Here is a 20207-nt window from a genome sequence, read left to right on the forward strand (position 1 = left end):
CCCAGAGTCTGGAGGAAGAATGGAGAGGCACACAATCCAAGATACTTGAAGTCCGGTGTGAAGTTTCCACAGTCTGTGTTGGTTTGGGGAGCCATGTCATCGGCTGGTGGTTGGTCCACTGTGCTTTATTAAGTCCAGAGTCAACGCAGCCGTCTACCGGGACATTTTAGAGCACTTCATGCTTCCTTCAGCAGACAAGCTTTATGGAGATGCTGACTTCATTTTCCAGCAGGACTTGGCACCTGCCCACACTGCCAAAAGTACCAAAACCTGGTTCAATGACCATGGTATTACTGTGCTTGATTGGCCAGCAAACTCGCCTGACCTGAACCCCATAGAGAATCTGTGGGGCATTGCCAAGAGAAAGATGAGAGACCTGAGACCAAACAATGCAGAAGAGCTGAAGGCCGCTATTGAAGCATCTTGGTCTTCCATAACACCTCAGCAGTGCCACAGGCTGATAGCATCCATGCCACGCCGCATTGAGGCAGTAATTAATGCAAAAGGGGCCCAAACCAAGTACTGAGTACATATGCATGATTATACTTTTCAGAGGGCCGACATTTCTGTATTTAAAATCCTTTTTTTTATTGATTTCATGTAATATTCTAATTTTCTGAGATTCTGAATTTGGGGTTTTCATAAGCTGTAAGCCATAATCATCAAAATTATATCAAATAAAGGCTTGAAATATCTTACTTTGCTTGTAATGAGTCTATATAATATATTAGTTTCACCTTTTAAGTTGAATTACTGAAATTAATGAACTTTTGCACAATATTCTAATTTTTCGAGTTTCACCTGTACATTATCACTTGCACATGTACATTCACCATTCTGTTATACGTCCTATTATCTGTATGTCTATTTATACTCTTGCCTTGTTTTATATTATGTGTCTCACTGTAACGTTCTGTGTAACTTGTTTCTCCTATCACCAAAAAAAGAATCCTTGTGCACATGAGAACACTTGACAATAAAGCTCATTCCGATTCTGATTTGTTGTTACCTGGTAACAAAATGATACAAGTCATGAAAAATGTTCATAAATTGCTATTTGGACACTGTCCTCTTTGTTGCTTTTCCCCCGGCTTAATAAAGAAGATAATTTTCTTGGTAAATGTTTGTAGTTCATTTATTGAATACGATGAAAATACTAATTACATTTGGCTTGTTTGTACACCTACACTCCAAGAAATAGCAAATGAGAAAAATATGAAAGAAAAGGAGAAGTAAAATAGCTTTCTTTTGTTAAAAAATGTTGCATGATGGGGGTCTAAAAAGTAAAATGTACCATATTAGATGTAGAAATAATTGGAAGCAATAGAAAACTATTTATATGGTTGTATACATACAGCTCCCCTACACTGAACAATTTCTGAAGGTAACCCTGTTGCTACATATACATTCTGCTCTGTAAATTACACTATAAGACATATATAGACATAGCATCTCATTAAAGTGGAACCAGCTGACCAGAGGTGTCCTGTTAAATCCCAGTGAATACTGTTCACACAGATGGTAGTACAAAAATGACGTGAAGGTCATTAGGATTTTTCTTCAAAACCCAACTTTCAGACCTGCACTTTTCTTCTCCCAACTTTGAGACAATAATAAGGTAGTTCTTCACCCTTGTGTTAGAAAAAAAAAAAACCTCACCAAAACACTACCTAAACTCCAGAAGAAGATGATTCTGATTACATTTTGTCTGACTACTTCCTGATTATTTCACCATGACTGGAAGAGGCAAGAATAAGTACTGTTGACACGTACAGTAGATGTGGGCAGTTGTGCATTAATGTACTGTGTGACGTCACAAATTCACAAATTTCAGAAGGAAATTAAATAAGTTGTACCCTAACCCTGCGAGTTTAACACCTAACCTAAACCTAAACTCAACCATAAAGTCTAACCTTATGGAGGCCCAAACCTGCAAACATAATAAATAAATATAATAATAAAAAAATAAATAAAGGAATAAATGTCTTGATAAAACAAATATAATTAGTTTTGAATTACATATATTCCTGAATGTATTATTGTATGACTTTATTCCTTTATTATTTTCTATATTTATTTTTATTTATTCATTTATTTTGCATTGTTTTTTTTTATTTTTTATTTATGTGTTCATTTATTTTTTATATTTATTTATTCCCACATATATTTATTTCCATATTTATATATTCCCATATATATTTATTTATACATGTATTTATTTTTACTTTTCTGTGTGCATCATGGAAATGAGTGAGGCGGTCCTTGCGTAACTCCAGTGCATCATTGGTTGAGAGCTCAGTAGTACTTATCGAAAGCAAATAAGATGGACGTCCCATCTTAGCACCCTCTGACTCACACAGATTTAGAATATGCAGGAAACGTTTTGCAGAGAGTTTAACAATCCAGGATGTGCTTTGACATTCATACATACAGCTCTCCTAAACCATCAATAAGCACCTCTACTCTAAATGAAACATAGTTATTTGATGCGTGGTTATCGACTTTATTCGCTAAGTTGAGCAACTCTCTAGATATATGTGAAGCGTCAGCTATAGATTTTTTTTATTGCAGAACTTATATATACATACATACATACATACACGATCAGGGAAATGATGCATGGTTGTATCTTTTACAATGAACAATCATAACAACAGAAAACAATATTATGGATTTGCAGACATCAAAATATGAAGTTATATACACAGAAAATAAAAGAAAAGCATAATGTTAAATCATATCATTTATGAAACTTGCTCATTTTGTGGTTTTGTTGAAGAAATAACTCCCCACTTATTTTATGATTGTAGTTTAAGCAATAAATCTTGGATTAACTTACGCTCTTATGTTTTTAGCCCCACAAATAGCTATAGTTTACACAATATGGCATTGACCTAACGTCACATCAAAACAAGTCAAGAGTAATCGAGCACACGCTTCAATCTACAATAAACCAATGGTAAGCAGGACCCGCCCACATTATTATCATACAAGAGACAGAAATGTAAGAATAAATATAAAAAATGTGGTAATATTTAAATATGGAAATAAATACAGGTGGGAATAAATAATATAAAAATAAATGAATGCATAAATTTTTTTTAAAGAATACAAATATAAAGAGAAAACAATAAATAAAGGAAAATAAATTCTACAAAAAAAAATTCAGGAATAACTTTCATTAAAAACGAATTATATTTCTTTTATCAAGACATATTTAATATTTATTTTATATATTCATTATATTTATTTATTTATGTATTTATTTATTATTTTAGCAGGTTTTGTCCTCCATATAACTTCTTACCCAAACCCTAAACCTAACCATGATTTTAACAGAAAAAAAAAACTTTTGTTGAACGCAAATAAACGCGAAAGTTACTCTTCAAAACATCAATCAACAAATTAAAAATATTCCTTAAAAAGATTCCAATGTATGAGGCACAGTAACTTGAATATCCATCAAGCCCATCTTTTGGCTCACAGAAAGTCAGAAAATAAGTCCATCTACAGAATCAAAGTAAACATTCAACTAAGCACAAAACTAAAGCAATGTTTCAAATAAAAGTATTCAAAATATGCTGCGTCTGGTTATTGCTTTCACGGTGTCACACAGAATGGAAATGTAAGCACAGCGTAGTTCTAGCAGGAAGACTCACAGCTGTACATCATCGCACTATTAGCTTGGTTACTCCTAGACAATCATGTGTCAGCCATTGCTTTATAAGCCTGCTACAATTTATCACATTGCTGTTTCAGTGTGCCAGCACGGCAAACTCCACCACCCCACCACCACCAGTTGAGTCCCATTTGAGTCCCGTCCTGCACTGGGGTAGGCTACTCGCCCCCTGCCTCCTATCTCCAGCAAGATATAACGGTTCCGAGTACAACTTCTTCGGAGAGCCAGACTGGGCTTACACCAAAGAGAGACATTACATTTCTGTTTTTATATTCATCAAAGAAATGTCATCTTAAATTTTACTCAAGTCCGCTAGTCTTCCTGATAGAACTGCTGCTTAAAAAAATGTTTTACCTTCACATTGACTGCTTTCTGTTTGACTGAACGATTATCTGATTGGCAGGCTATTTTAAGGGGTAAGCTCAAAAATAGGCAGAGACAATTTATGCCAGCCTACCACAGCATGATAATTAAGAATTTTTTAATATGTTACTCTTTGGTCCACTTTTTATGTTAAAAAAGAGGAAGAATGATACAGTATATGAGCTCATACCTATCAACACTCCCGTGTTTAACGGGAGTCTCCCGTATTTCACACCCATCTCCCGCCCCCCCTACCTTTTGTTATTTCTCCTGGGGAAACTCCTGTAATTTGTATGGCCCAAACCTCGTTATATGAATAATCACATTAATATATTATTCCAAGGTTGTCCAGTTGCCAGATCTTGTATGAAATGCATCCTACTCACACAATCAACACATACAAATTTCAACCCATTTATGACCTCAACCTGGCAACCTACAACCCAGTTGCGCTGTTGATATCTGCGCAGGCAGTAGACACGGAAAGTTGAATGAAGCATCACTGGTAGATGGGAGGAGAATACTCAGGTGGTGCTCTGGCGAAAAAAAACAAAATATACATGTAAATATAACAACAGATGGACGGAAGAATTTAATTTCATATCTCAAAGCCATAGCGACAATGCCGCTTTTGCAAAGTGTGTCGCACTGATTTTAATCGGACACGTGGGAAAAATTATATTACTCAGCACATTAAATCACAACGGCACTATTTGTATGTATTTAACTTGCCTCTTCCATCCAGCAGCCCCCCACCCCCCACCCCGCTCAGAGGTCTCCGGGATTTTGGTAGCCAAATGTTGACAGGTATGTATCAGCGTGATGTGACTAAAATAATATTTACAATACCTATTTTCAAATAAAACATAAAGCCATCAAATCAATACAAATAATGTAAATAAATGATTAATAAGGAGTTGTAATAGAAGAGATAAACCACTTTTCGTCAAGTCAAATATCTTAAAACAAACATCCACTTCCTGTCCTGTCGTATCTTAAAGAGGTATGTTCCGCAGTGGTGTTACGCTTTCAAATGAAGTGACTGTGTTCAGCACTCATTACATATTCAAGCACCTGTATTTAGAATACAGTTACTTTATAAAAATTTGTTAGAATACTTTTAGAAACTTCTCTTGTCAAGAATCTTTTTTCAAGTAACACATTTTCTGAACAGCGCAGAAATGACATGAGCTCGAGTATAATATTTGTGCACTCTTGCTTTCTATACCCCAGAGCAGCTGCAGCACATGTGCGGTGTTGCTAAGGTCGCATTTTTTTACTGGCAAATTGGGCTGATTTGAAAACACAATCAAGGGTTAAAATTATAGCAGCGTGGGTTATGGTTTTCTGGATACTTTAAAATTAACCTTGGTCAGCAAAATATTAGTTGGTAGACACTAGTAATGAAAATACACCATCTTATTTATGTACAGTGAATTGGGAATTAAATATCTGTCAATCGCACCAATATGCGGTATGTCAGCTGTGCACCAGAATCAACATAGCCAGCAACATAGCCAGCATTGACACAAATATTAGGCTCGAGCGAATGATACATTGTTTCTTGTGATTGTAATTGATATGTAAATACATTTATTTAAAATCTCATTCAAAGTGATTCACGAAATGATCTAAAGTTGACATTTAAAAACAAAGGAAGAAATAAAGAATTAAAATCACCCAAAAATAAGTGTTAGAAATAAAATAAGTAGAAAATATAAGGAATAAATAGGCCTAAATATGGAAAGCCTAGTAAAAAGCATATACTACATTGTTGTCACATGACCCCTCTATGTTGCATGTTTTAAAATTCTGCAATTGGCACCCAGTTATAATCTCAAAAATATGGTTATTTGCATTTTATATCCAATTATTAAAAAAAAAAAAAAATTACTTTGTCAGTCCAATAAAACATGGGTTAAACAGATTAAAATGTAAACAAATAGTTAAAAACATAAAAAAATAACCATTTTGAACTTTCATAAACAATCCTTCTTGGTAGCTAAGATCCAAGAGTTTTGGAAGGACAGGCAGCATTTATCTTATATGTTCGAAAGTGGACGAGATATTGTAGTCAACTGCAAACTGCCTTCTGCCTGTCTTCTGCCTTCCATAACGAAAAACATCAGTATCCAACTCCACATCTAAAGAAACATATCAAGGTAATGCGAAGTTCATGAAAATTACCTTTCATGTAGTGTGTAACATAGATTTAAGTGAACAAAAACATCCTGCAAAGTTTTATATATGAAAGTTCACCGTAAAAAAAGTTATTGTCTCTCAAATGTAGGAGTCGACTCTGAGTCAATGTAATGAATCGTTTTTCCAGTGAGTCATTTTCCTTTTCGTTGTGACGTCAAGACAAAAAAATTATCAAATTGGCCGCACCCACTCATTGCGCGCGCAGACACCAGGGAAAACTTAAAAACATCATGTCGACAACAAGACGCTGTGTTCTGAAGTGCATATCAAAAGCGACCTTTTTTTCACTGCCCAGGAACGAGCATGTGAAGAATCAGTGGCTAGAGTTTATATTTACAACTATACCACACAAGTATAGCCCCAACCTTGTGCTGTGTTCACGTCATTTTAATGACGATTGCTTTACGAACATGAATACTTTCAAGTGTGGATTCGCGAGCCGGTTGATACTGAAGGAAGGTTCAGTACCAAGTTTATTTGGATCAGCTTCCTCCTCCGAATCACAACCTGTAAGTATTATTAATAATTGTTGCTTTTATGTGTTTTTTAGTTAAGCTAGTCAGCGCAGCTTCTAGGTCTCCAATGTCAATTTTTTTGAAATATGTGAAATGTTTGTCGATGTTATTGGAGTTGTCAAAAAGAGCAATAACTTGTAGTAATGCAGTGCTTTATCAATATGTTTATGCATTGGGCTAACGCAAACAATAACTGATTGGGTGTTTACCACCGAACTTTGGGCTATGATCGCTAACATAAATCAACTCAAATTCCTAATCTGATTTTGATTTTTTTACTACAAAGCGGTGATGGGCGTTCCGTTTCCGACAATCTCTGCACAGAGTATACCAATCACAACTGACTGGGTCATCTGACCAATCACCGCAGATTAGCGTCACGCAAAGGAGGGGTTTGGAAAAATGAGTCGTTGAACGAATCATTTGGGAGTCGGTGAGCAAATCAGGTAAACATAAATGCATATTATAAGACAACAAAAGTGTTTTTTGTCATTGCATGCATGTAAAACTGTTGTTGGGGACTCCCAAAACAATATTAGGAACATTTTAAATGCCATAATGGGTGCCCTTTAATAGTGGAGATTTAGCAATTCAGATAAGATAATAATGACATATCACACATAATTCTTCTACCGTAATTTCCGGACTATTGAGCGCACCTGAATATAAGCCGCATCCACTGATTTTTAAATAAAATATTATATTAAACATAAATAAGCTTAGTACAAATTTACTCAGGCTTTAACGAAACACGGCTTGTAACAAAAATAAATATGCTTTAACGAAACATGGTGTGGCAGCGGGGGCGTGGTCAAGCGCCCGTCCGGGAGAGAAAAGCGGCAAGGGCGCTTACACCTGAGCTAAATTATGTCTAACACCGGTGTCTAATTTCAGTAAGCATGGGGAGAGCGGCATAAAAAGGCAGCAGCCACAGAGCTGAGAGAGTGACACACGTCAGTCTAGTGTTGGCGATAGAAGAATTGAGAAACTTTATAAAATTGATTGTAAACATTGCTGTGGCCATTAAAAGCCTTACCTGGAACGTCAAGTGCCCTGCTGAAAACTGTCACACTGGTGCCAGTGTGACAGTTTTCCCAAGAAGGACACGTGAAGCAGGGCACTTGAAATTAGACAACGGTGTTAGACGTAATTTAGCGCAGGTGTAAGCGCCCTTACAGAAAAGTATGAAGTGTAATTTTTCAATTGTCCTGCAGGTGTCTGAATAAGTCTATGTCCTTATGATGCTCTTAAACTCTCTGTGATTATTCCAGAGCACTATCTATCTATGGCCATTTTTAAGTACTACTTAAGTTATGATGCCTGTGGGAAACCGCATGCAATTCTAAGATGATTCGTTCAGTCATTTTTACAATCTATTTAGGCTTATGGTGCTTTTGGGAAACAAGGCCCAGGACATTTGCAAAACCCTTTTATTATGAAATATGCCATGAACCTAGTAAACTTTGGCAAATTTTTTCAAATTGTTTTTACCACAAAAATATCGATTTTTTTAATGAAGTTTTAAAGTAGGCCTACATAGTGTTAAAAGCAAGCAGCTTCTTAGCACTGGGCCTCATTCATGAAACACGAGCAGAACTAATTGTTGTGTAAATCCTTCGTAAAGCCGTTCGGACTTCAACTTTCGATTTATGAAAATTTTCATGTTTTAGTTGTTACAAACCAAATTTACACCTGCTCCCGACAACAGGTAAAGCTGCGTTCACACTGCCAGCTAGTTTGTCACTGCATGTCGCCAGTGGCTGGCGGTTAGGTCGCTAGTGGTGTGTATGGAGAATCTAAACAGCACAGTTTCTTTACAATTAATATTATTATTAAAATATTAGGATCACGTGAGCTCTACCATCTTCTCTCATATTGGCTGTCGATCCCAAAAGTCGCTCTTCATTTGCATAAAGTTAAACATTTCTCAACATTGTTGTGTCGCTGGACACGGCCACCTCCGGTCGCCATCGCTCGTGTTGCCGGATGTTGCCAGCTCTCATTGAAAATGAATGGTATGTGGTACTTTTGTCACTGGCAGTGTGAACGCAGCTTAAATTGTGTTTTAGACATCCGAATGTGTTGTGTTCTTTCAGACAAATTGATGACTACATTTTGATAGAAGTGAAATTAAATAAGTAACTAAAGATTTTATCTAATAATTAAATGACTGAAATTAACCTTAAAAAATAGCATACATTTGTAAAAAAAAAAAAAAAAAACATAGCCTATCCACATTTTTCACAGGCAGCAAAATTACCCATTATGTTTAGCATGTTCTTCCAATGTGGACGCTACAGACTGCTTTGCAACTTATTCCCATTACAAGCAATGAAATATCATTAACAACAATCAAAAGCTTACTAAACGTAAATCCCTTCTCACTAAAGATTTGAGGCATGTACCTTTGCATTATTTCTGCATTAACAAGTGCCGCCTTATCTATCACGCACTCTGCCGAGAGCAACTTGATCTCTCAGTCATTCACTTTTACACTCACAGTGCGACATGAAATATTAACCTTTAAATATGATTAATAAAACAAAGGCTTGGTTTAAATGTTTTTCATCTTTGTTATCTTCCAAATGACGGACAGTATTTGGAATTATCTGTCAATTAAAAAAAAAAAAAAAAAAAGTGATGGAGAATTAGTTTAAACCATTTATTACATCTAACACCCTGTAACAACGCATAATTATCCAGACCCTTAGCTGCTCACCATCAGCCATAACATTAGTCTAGCTCAGGGGTTGGCAACCTTTAGAGTGACATTTTTATTTTCCTGATTAACGTCTTTGCCGATGTCTTTCACATTGCTGTTGGGTGACTATATGCCACTCCAGGAGCAAAGATTCATGCAGGAATTAAAAAAAATCACAGGAATGGAATGACTGCCATACATGTAGAAATGCCTATTTAAGAAACTATTTGTTCCAGAGCTGTATAAATATGTGCTTGTATGTGATTTTCTAAAGTATGAGTACACTTGTGAAAATGTTTTTTTGTACAGAATTAGTTAAAGTTAATGTCACTAATTTTCTTATTTGATTAGGGCCTACTGATCAAGAAATTGTGTGGAATATTTAATATTTCTTAAATTATGTCATGCATTTCAAAATCACACAAAGTTTTAATTACTAGTACACAAGCAATAGCGAGAGAGGAGCAGGGTATTTTAATTATATGATGTTTTTCACACCTGCATTCCAATCTACATCTTGATGTAATCCTTCCTCTTGATCACACAGTGTTTTCATCAGCTGAATGGGCGGATAAATAAAATGTTTAAATGTGAGGAGACTCGCGCTGCATGTGCAAGCCATTCTCACATCACAAGCCGATCAACTTTTTAGCCCTTTTCTGTGAACCGCACCTGCAAAATCATAACATAGTATTTCCAGGTTTAATTTATCTTTTGAAAAGACTCACATTTTTATGTTTTCTATTTTAATTGTTTAATGTAAATTTGAGTGTGACCGTGGTTTAACCTGCATGCTGGGTTGTAAATCTCAAGGATTAAAGGTGGTGTTTTCCTTATTACATCACGTGTTGTTCTGAAAACAAAAAAGAAACAAATGAAACATGGAATGTGGCAGTCATCCGCACTGCCTGAGCGTATGAAAGTGGGTGCATTTTAACTTGCGCGATTAACTGAAAGTGAAGCGCTGCCAGCTCGTGATGCGCGAATGGCTTGCACGAACTGCAGGAGTCAGTTGGGCATAATGCAGTTTAGCCACATTTAAAATTTTTGCTTACCCTCCCATTCAGCTGATGAAAACATGCTGCGTGATCATGGGGAAGGATTACATCAAGATGCAAACTGGAATGCAGGTGCAGAATTTCATATAAAATAGTCTACTCCTCTCTTGCTGCTGCTGGCATGCCAATGATTACCCCATCATAGTTTTCGACCCCGGATAAGAGGAAGTGTTAAGCGTCACGAGACGAGAAGAAGTCTGTTACTGCAATGGAGAAGTCAGGCAAAAGGTGGATACTAATTTAGAAAAATTCCTTTGCTGATTGCATACTTTTTTTTTTTTGAGAAATAGTTTTCCCCCAGCTCTTATCGTTTTTTAGCAGAAGTGCTTGACGTGAAAATTTCATGGAAATGCCTTCATACGTGACTGGTTGAACAGTTTTCTTTTATTTAATTTTTTATATGAGCTCTATAATTTAGATTTCATAATTCAGTATATGCATCGGTAAACACGTTCAGTTGGTAACTTACAGTATGTATCCACAGAGGTCTGGGCTAAGTTCTGAACGTCCACTGACCCTAGCACCACCTCTGATGATTACTGAGGCTGCTCTATTGCCCCTCCTTTAAAAGAAAAGAAAGTCATGCGGGTTTCCTTTAACAACTATGCCAAGCAGACAAATAGACAAACAACCAAAATTATTTAAACATCTGAAGTCTGAACAAAACAAAGTTATGCAGTGGTGAAAATAAGTCTCTTTGCTATAAAGAAATAGCAAAATAGCAAAAAACAAACATACAAAAAAACAGTTCTGCAGTGGAAATAATGGGATGTTTTGAAGGCTTTGTATTCTTCACAAAAAAAATAAATAAACAAAAATACCTCCAGTGTACATATTTTGGAAGGTGCTCGGCTGGAATGCCTGTTATGTTTGATTATGATCACAATGACACAGGGAGTAGCATCAACATATCTTCACTTTTACTTCATCACAACTGTCTGTCCAGACCCAAGTAAATCAACACATCGATTCATCAGGCATAACCGAATGATTCAGCACAATCAAACTCTAAGCATCACTGAACACTAACTCAATGCATTAGTAACCCCACTTGAGAGAACACAACATTTCCCCCCCCCCTACAGGTTTTCAAACATGAAATGTTGACACAAAGTCCTGTAGGTGCCCTGGCCGAGAACGAGTGCGAACAGGCCGTGGTGAAAGACAAGGATGAGGCTGGGCAGTCTGTGATGGACAAGCACACATCTCAGCTGGCAGGTTGACAGGGATGTCTGGGGCCTGTGCAGGAGCTATCTGAGGTCTCGGCTGAATCGCCGGATTGTCCTGCCAAGCTGCGGGAGTGGCTTGAGATATGACACCTGTTGTATGTGCCGGGCCAGGTACTTTGCGGAGACGGCTTGCATGTCACCGCATGCCATCACTGAGCAAGAAGGTGGCTGGGCCAAGACCAATACGAAGCGAGTTTGTGGTCTCTGTGGGGCCTGCGAACCCTGACCCAATCTGCAGCCTGTATGTCCGGGACCTTTGCGTGTGCTGAGAGATCGAATTTCTGCTTCATCCGCCTCTGCAGGCGTTCGACTGAGGCCCTGAGGCATTGCTGGACTGAGCCTGTCGAGGGGAAGGTGGAGCTCACGGCCAAGCATGAGGAAAGCTGGAGAAACCCCCGTTGTAGAGTGTTGGGTGGCCCTGTAGTGCAGCAGTGTGTGTCGGATTGCCTGTTCGAAGGTCCATCCCTGGAACAGGTGTGCTCTGAGGCTGTTTTTCAGCGACTGGTGAAAGCGTTCAACGCCACCGTTAGCCTGGGGATGATAGTATGTCGTGCGGATGTGGCGAATACCCTTGTTTTTGAGGTATGTGATGAACTCAGCCGAGATCAGCTGCGGGCCATTGTCCGTAGTGATAGTATTTGGGAGGCCCCAGTGGGAGAACAGAGAGTCCAGAAAGTTGATTATGACCAGAGAGGTCACAGAGCCGGTGGTAATGAGCTCGGGCCATTTCAAGTGCAGGTCATAGACAACCACTAGGAAGCGTTGGTGATGAGGAACTCCCCGTATCTCACCACATATGTCCAGCTGCAGGTGATCCCAAGGCTGTGATGGCCAAGCAAGAGGTTGTAAGGGTGGGGGGGCCTGGTGACCCGTCTTCCTGCTCAAGAGACAGGCGGCACAGTCTTTCACCAGGGCCTCAATGTCTTTTTCTATCCCTGGCCACCAAACCCGGTCTCTGCAGCGCTGTTTCAGCGTCAAAATACCAAGGTGGCCCTCGTGAGCCATTGCCAAGACACGTGCACGTAGGGTGCTGGGGATGACTGTGCAGAGGCCGCGTGCCACACAAGTGTCGTTCCAGCAGGACAACTCTTGCTTTATTCTGGAAAATGCTGCAAGCCCCTCCGATATCTCATGAGGCCAGCCATTCTGAACATAGACACGGAGTTGAGAAAGAATCGGGTCCTGTTCGGATGCGTCTTTCAGTTCTTGTAACGATACGACAGCCTGGAGGGGTGTGTGTAACATCTGAACAATGTCTCGTTCCCCTTGGTCCGTGTCGGTGTGTGTGTGTATGGCAGGGTGGGGTGGAGTAGTGCGGGACAGTAGATCAGCCACAACATTGTATCTGCCACAGGTGAACTTCAGGTCAAAGTTATACTGGCGAAGACGGTCGGACCAACGGTGTAGCCGCAGTGGTCTGTGGCCTGTACCCGATGTAGAAAGCAGTGCAGTCAGGGCCTGGTGATCAGTCCTCAGGGTGAAAGCGCAGCCACAGAGATACAAGTGCCACCTCTCGCAGGCCCAGATGCAGGCTAATGCTTCACGTTCCCCCACCGAGTACCGCTGCTCCGTCTGATTGAGGGCCCGCGACGCAAAGGCAATGGGCTTCTCCACGCCCCGCTGAATCTGTGACAGCACCGCTCCTATGGCTGTAGCCGACGCATCGCAGGTCACCAAGGTGGGGCTAGAGATATCGAAATGAGCCAACACTGGAGCTGTGGTGAGCTGCACCTTGAGCGCCTGCACCGCCTCAGAGCATGCCCGTGACCATATCCAAGGCTCATCCTTACGCAGCAGACGCCGTAGTGGGGCAGTGGAAGCAGAATAATGTGGGAGGAACTTCAGATAGTAACCTGTCATGCCCAATGAGGCAACCTGTGCAGCCGAGCTGGGTTCGGGAATTGCTAGTATAGCGTCTACATTTGACTGAAGTGGTGTGATGCCATCCGCTGACAGTCGGAAACCCACATACTCAATGGTCGGTGCAGAGAAATCACATTTTTCGGCATTGAGGGTTAGTTTGTTTTCAGCTAGGGCTGCAAAAACTCTGCTGAGGCGTTCATCATGACTCACCGGAGAAGGCCCATGGATAACCACATCATCCAGGTAAATGGCCACCCCCAGTATACCAGCCAATACGGACACCAAGATTTTTTGAAAGCAGCTGGGGGCGGAGCTAAGTCCAAACGGCATGAGCATGTAACGAAACACACCTGCATGGGTCACAAAGGCTGTGAGGTTTCTGCTGCTCGGGTAGAGAGGCACTTGTAGGTAGCCCTGTCTGAGATCCAGTTTAGAGAACACGGTTGAGCCATGGAACTGAGCAGTGAGCTCTTCAGAGGTAGGCAGTGGGAACCTGTCTGGGATCACTGCCTTATTCACTGCTCGCAGGTCGACACACACTCGTAGGGCCCCTGATTTCTTCTGAGCTACCACCAGGTTTGAGACCCAGGGCGATGCATCCACTGGTTCGATAATGCCAGCGTCCAGCAGCTGCTTAAGTTCAGCTGAGACACCACCACGGAAAGCCAGAGGAATGCGGCGAAGCGGTTGAATGACTGGTTTAACGGCAGGGTTCAGGAGAGGTTGGTGGGCAAAAGCAGTGAGGCACCCCAAGCCTTCAAACAGGGATGGCCATTTTTGCTGCCAAGGCATGGAGACTGTCAGGATCGCAGCTCCCTTTGTGTCCACCAGGGAGAATCCCAGAGCCAAGAACAAATCCACACCCATCAGATTAGCCCCGCGACGGGCAACGTGGAAGGTAAAGCCGGGTACCAATTTGTTGCCATACCTAACAGTCACTTGCAGGGAACCCACTAGGTCAATCTTTGAGTCGCCATAGCCACAGAGTGAAGCAGAGGGTGGCGAAAGTAGCAGTGCATTGAAAAAACAACTGTATGTGTGCATGTTCAAGAGGGACACACTGGCACCAGTGTCCAACAGCAGTGGGATACATACATCATTTAGGTGCACTGAGCATGCTTTAAATGAGACTGGCCCAGAGTAGACATTGTGAATGATAGTGGGTGACTCAGCTGGAGCAGAGCGGCAGACTGAAGCAAAATGGTTGCGTTTGCCACAGTTGTGACATGTTTGACCACGGGCTGGGCAGTTCTGCGCTCTAGACGGTTGAGATGAGGATCCACAGTTATCACAGGACCGTGACGCTAGTGTTTGTGGGCGTGGCCGAGACCGCTGCGGGCATCTCAGTAGCATAACTGCAGAGGAGTCTGCTGCTGGCAATGTGTCGTTCTGACTAGGCTGTAATATTGATGTAGGCATGGGGGAGGGGGCTGGGTAGTCCGTGATTGTTTACTGTTTAGTCAGTGCCGACGCACATGCAGCTGCACTCTCTATTTTTAATGCAATCATGATTGCTCAGGACAGTGATAAATCGTCCGGTTCTAATAGCAGAGTTTCACGTACTTTTGCGTTGTTGGTATGTTCAATTAACTGGTCACGAATCATTTCGTCCTGCAACGCACCGAACTTGCATGTGCTGGCCAATCCACGCAAGTTGGCTACATACTGTTGCACTGGCTCACCGGGCAGCTGTTGTCTTTGGCGGAACAGAAAACGGCGCAAGAGCGCGCTCTGTGGGGGCGCAAAGTGTGCTGTCAGTAGTTCCACGTCTGCGTCATAATCGCTTGTGGCGCCTGACTCAAGCGTTCCCAGCACACGCTGACACTCGGCTCCCAAGCAATGCAGTAACAACGCCTTTTTGCGGGCTGTGCTCACATCAGTCAGCCCCACTGCCAAGATGAAAGTCTCGAAGGACTGTAACCAGCGAGTCCAGGAAATCAGAGGCTCACCAGGCAGCGTGAGGAAAGGAGCAGGCGGTGGTAGTGCGATATCAGCCATCCCCGTCGCCAAATGTTATGTTTAATAATGATCACACTGACACAGGGAGTAGCATCAACTTATCTTCACTTTTATTTCATCACAACTGTCTGTCCAGACCCAAGTAAATCAACACATCGATTCATCAGGCATAACCGAATGATTCAGCACAATCAAACTCTAAGCATCACTGAACACTAACTCAATGCATTAGTAACCCCACTTGAGAGAACACAACAATGCTGTTACTGGGCAGTACTATACAAGGCATAGATCTAATGGGGTCTGTGATGAATAATATAATAATCTGCATAAAGCAAAAAATTATTCACCACACATCCCGCCACCACCCCTGGAAAATCATCTTCACTTCTTATCGTGGCTCCAAATGATTATAAGGCAAGACAAAACAGTAATGGGGAAAGAGGGAAGCCCTACTGGGTGCCCCTATCAAGAATAAAATAATCTGACATTAATCCATTTGTTTTTTCCGCCGCTACCGGGTGTCTATATAGTAACTTAATCCATCCAATAGAAGTAATCCATATATTTCAAAATTTTAAAAAGATTAATCTCAGTCTACCATATCAAATGCATTTTTGGCGTTAAGTGAGATGGCAGCGACCGGAGTCTGTTCATTCGCCACTGACCACATGATATTGATGAAACGCTTAATGTTTTCAGAAGAACTGGGGCCCTGAATAAACCCCCAGTTTATTCTGTATGCATAAGAGATTTCGTTTTTATTTAATCTGTTAGCCAGAATTTTTGACAATATTTTTAAATCTAGCTGTATCAGGGTAATTGGACGGTAACGCTTACACTTACTTGGATCTTTGTCCTTTTTGAGAGATCCGGGCTGGTGTCATGGTTGGTGGAAGCTTTCCATTCTTTAATGATTCCATATAAACTAGTTCTGTAGTGTAAGATCTAAAACATTCAGCACCAAAACCATCTGGCCCTAGAGCCTTGCCTGTAGGCAAGGCTTTAATTACCTCGCCAAGCTCTTCCAATGTTGTCTCAGAATCAAGAGAATTTATTTCTCATTCGTCAATTTAGGGAGTTGTAATGGTTCCACAAAAATTCTAATGTCTTCATCAGTAGACAAAGATGTTGAACTATACAGATAAAGATAGAATTCTTTAAAAGCATTATTAATATCAAAATATGGCTGAGGTAAATGTTAAACCACCAGAAGATTTAACTGAGGGAAAGGTAGAAAAAGACTCTCTCTGTTTTATATATCTAGCCAAAAGCTTCCCTACTTTGTCCCTTAACTCAAAATATGACCGTCTTGCCTTGATTAGCTAAAACTCCACCTTCCGTGACAAAATAGTATTATATCTGTATTATAATCTGGTCAATTCTCTGAGGCCATCAGATGACATTTGGCACTTTTAATATTCTATTCCATCTTCGAGCTCTCATGTTTTGGATATTTTGATGAATGAGGCATACTGTATGATCTGACCCTTAAGAACCACCTTAAGTGTCTCCCAAGCCACGCCCACAGAGGATACTGAGGTCCAGTTGGTCTCCATATAGACATTTATTTCTATTTAGCATTTGTTGGATTTCAGGATTTAGCAAAAGGGATACATTAAAGTGCCAACTATATGATTTCCTTTAATCCAGATGTGGAAACACCTCTAAACTCACCAGGGCGTGATCTGAGACTAAAATGTTTCCAATTGAGCAATCAACAACAGATGACATTAATGAAAATCTATTCTAGAATAAATCTTATGGTCTGATGAAAAATCCCTACCAGATGGGTTCAAAAGTCTCCAAATATCTGCAAGACCAAGATTTTTACACATCCTGTGAAGTGTCATTGTTGCTGTAGGGGGCGTACACACTTTTGCTCGAATATGATTAAGGACTGAAGAGCAATATTATATCATGAGGGGTGTCAGCAGCTTGCAACATCCTTTCAAGATCTATAAAAAAGCACAGATCACGTTTGGTGCGATTAATATTAGCCAAAATCCACCTTTGTCCCTGAATTTCTGCTAAAACAATAATGAGTCTTCCTAATTTATCTTTATATCTGTTTGAGACATTTGAATTGTAGATGTTTACTTATCAATGTTATGATTCCCCTGCTTTCACACTATACACTATATCATATTTCTTACGTTTAAGAAAATATATAACCTTCCTTCTTTTTATGGGGTGCCCCAACCCATTCACATGCCATGTGGAGAGAGACAAACCACTCATATTTACATTTGACATGTAAGAAAAAATTGATTGTGTGTCAAAAACAAAATTATAAAGACCACATTCCAACATTAGAGCAAAAATGAAATTGTGCACATTAACCCCGTGCACAACAGCGCCAACCGGCTTCCATCCCTCTAAACCCATTGCGACAACTTTGCCGTTGGATTGCTCAAGATCCGGTGTTTCTATACAAATATTTATATATCCGGTGTTCTCTATATTTGTGTGTGACACAAATACACAACATAAAATAATAGATAAAACAAACTCCAGCCAATATGCAGCATAAGCACAAAGAACATGTAGATTCATCCACATAACCATCCCGAATGTGTGTGTGTTCCTCCACAAAACAAACTCCAGCCTCTAGCGGAACCAGCTCAAAAAAAGGCAGCACAGTTTCCTCTTACAATCAAATGAATGCTCATTGTGGCGGCCGTTACATGAGTGGAAAAGATGCCCTAATAACTTGCAAAATTATTTGCAAGAAATATTCCACAAAACAAACTCCGTCCAATAGGAATAAGCAAAAAAATGTGCAGATTCATCCACATACTGTCCCGAATGAGTGTTACTACACAAAACAAACTTATTGTTCCGCTAGGCGGAACAATACAAAAAGAAACAAAGAAGGTGCACAGTTTCCTCGGTCAATCAAGTGAATGATCAGTGAGCAAAGTCCACTCGGCTGCATCACACAATGACTTATTTATTCTATTGACTTTATGAAGGACAATGCTTGCTGTGGGCATGTAAATGTCTTACGGCCATCATTAGCATCTATTCTCAATTTGGCTTGGAACATCAGTGCAAAAGCGACCTTCCGTTGATGTAAGAGTTTCTTCCATTCCTTGAATCGATCACGTTTCTTTCGTCGTCGAATTCACAAAGTCTGGGAACAAGAAAATGCTATGGTTCTTCCAAGAAAGCCTTCCTTTACTCCTCACCTCACATAACACAAGATCTTTATCGGATGATCTCAGTAAATTTATGAGCTGGAACTCTGTGAGCTCGCTCGATTTCTAGCTTATGGCCTGTTATGTCGAGCAGACTCAGGAAGAGCTCTTCTAGGAATTTCACCATATCTCTGCCTTCTCCGTTCTCACGAATTCCAACAATTCGGACGTTGTTTCGATGGTTACAATTCTCAAGGTCTTTTCCCAAACTCGTTCCAAGTCTATCTTGGTCCCTAGTGGATTAGAAGCTAATTCCCTCTCCGATGACTCCAGATAATCTATATGTTTCTTGACATCCGACACTCTTGTAACCAACAGAATTTCATCTCCATGGTAGTGATTGATTGACGTATTAGAGCAAGATCCTCCAATTCAGCAATGACCTTCGCCAGCATCAGGACATGCTCAACAGTTGCCGAGTCCCTGTCTGGGGTGTCAGCTTGAGCACGTAAGTATCTTTTAATGTCTCGAGAGTCATTTTGATTTCTTTGACATATTGTCTTCATAGAACAGTTATGGAACAGGGTGTTTCGAATCTCACCAGTTTATGACACAAAAAGTATTAAAAACTAGCAAATTACGCAGAGCTCGCTGTTTACACATTCAACACTCGCATGGCGCCATGCAACTCTAATTAACTCTTATTCCCCTTCTGTCACTCACTCGACGTTGTTTCGAATGAAGTGACACCAGGGGTCTTCCTGGGATGCCAAACGTACCTCTGAACCTGAGAAAAGACCAATGTCGGCAGACAGAATTTGCATTCCCTGCCCCGGACATACTGGTATAAAGGGAAGGCGGGGTAGCGAGTGCCAGTCAGAATTTTTCTTCTGAGCCGAATGGTTGTGCAACAGCAAGCTGAGTTCAACACTGTTTCACTCACTTCTACTGGCGATAAGCACTGCTATTGGATCAACGGCGTGTTTCCAGCTGGCAATCTCTCTCTCCGCACGCTGTGCAGTCTACACCCTGGGCGCTTCGACAGCGCTTTCATTACCTGAAAGTGTGTTTCTCCTCCTAAAAAGAGTTTATTTCCTCTAAAAGAGTTTGAGTTCCCACTCATAAAAGAGCAATACACAGCAGGCATTGAACGTCCTTTTCAGGACATGTCTTTTTAAAGATGTCTGTGTAGTTCCTGGATGCAGTTGATTTCTCTCCACTTCTGATGGTCATAAAAGCTGCCTCACATGGCTGGGCTGCACACGCAGGCAGCATTTTATGAATGGTTCATGTTCTCAGTGCGAGAACATAGCCATGGCAACATTGCAGTCCCGGCTTTCTTTTCTTTAATTTTCTTAAATTTTGGCCCATTACTTCAGACAGAACTGGTGTAACTGAGTCAGGTTTGTAGGCCTCCTTGCTCGCACATGCTAAAGCACATTACTGTTAATCAGAAGGTCGCTGGTTCGATCCCCACAACAACCACCACTGTGTCCTT

The sequence above is a fragment of the Xyrauchen texanus genome, chromosome 3 (assembly GCF_025860055.1).
Source record: "Xyrauchen texanus isolate HMW12.3.18 chromosome 3, RBS_HiC_50CHRs, whole genome shotgun sequence".
In the NCBI taxonomy this organism is placed as follows: Eukaryota; Metazoa; Chordata; class Actinopteri; order Cypriniformes; family Catostomidae; genus Xyrauchen; species Xyrauchen texanus.